Here is a 1,108-nt window from a genome sequence, read left to right on the forward strand (position 1 = left end):
CATCTGCATATCTGAGGTTATTGATATTTCTCCCAGTAATCTTGATTCCAGCTTGTGCTTCATCCAGCCCAGCATTTCTGATGATGTACTCTGCATATAAGTTAAATAAGCAGGGTGACAATATACAGCCTGGATGTACTCCTTTCCCAATTTACAACCAGTCTGTTGTTCCATGTCCAGTTCTAACTGTTGCTTCCTGACCTGCATACAGATTTCTCAAGAGGCAGGTCAGGTGGTCTGGTATTCCCATCTCTTTCAGAATTTTCCACAGTTTATTGTGATCCACACAGTCAAAGACTTTGGTATTATATATATATATATATATATATATATATAGGCATGATAATGATATATTAGCAGAGAGAATTAGCAGTACATCAAAAGATTAATACAATATAACCAAGTGAGATGAACTCCAAGAACATATTCAATTCAGTATTGGCAAATACATTGATTTCTTTCAATGAGTCAAGTCCCAATAGATGTTAAAACATATTTGATTAAATTTAAGACCTATACCTGACTTTAAAATATTGTTTTAAATCTCCCAGAAACTGTAAATAAGAAGATATTCTTCACATAATAATTATCCAAATTTGTCAAAAAAGTTAAGTATTAAAAATAGTAGTAAAAACATAAAAATAAAATATGTAGGAATAAACTGGTTAAGAAATATCCTTAATCAGGTATATAAAAGAAAACTAAAATATTCTTAAGAACATTAAATATAATTTAAATAAATGCAAATGCATGCCATGTTTTGGTTACCAATACTTAATATTTTACTATCATTCACTTTCTTCAAAATAATCTATAATATCCATGTATTTTTATTCAATATTGAAGTACTGTTTCTTTAGAAACTTTTCAGCTATTCTAAAGTTAATTTTAAAAAGAGATAAATGAAAATGCTAAGAAAATTTGGAAGGATTTAAAAATGTAAGAATACTTATCCTGCTGCTACTGCTAAGTCGCTTCAGTCATGTCCGACTCTGTGCAACCCCACAGACGGCAGCCCACCAGGCTCCCCCATCCCTGGGATTCTCCAAGCAAGAGTACTGGAGTGGGTTGCCATTTCCTTCTCCAATGCATGAAAGTGAAAAGTGAA

The sequence above is a fragment of the Bison bison genome, unplaced genomic scaffold (assembly GCF_000754665.1).
Source record: "Bison bison bison isolate TAMUID 2011002044 unplaced genomic scaffold, Bison_UMD1.0 scf7180017864235, whole genome shotgun sequence".
NCBI classification, from domain to species: Eukaryota; Metazoa; Chordata; class Mammalia; order Artiodactyla; family Bovidae; genus Bison; species Bison bison.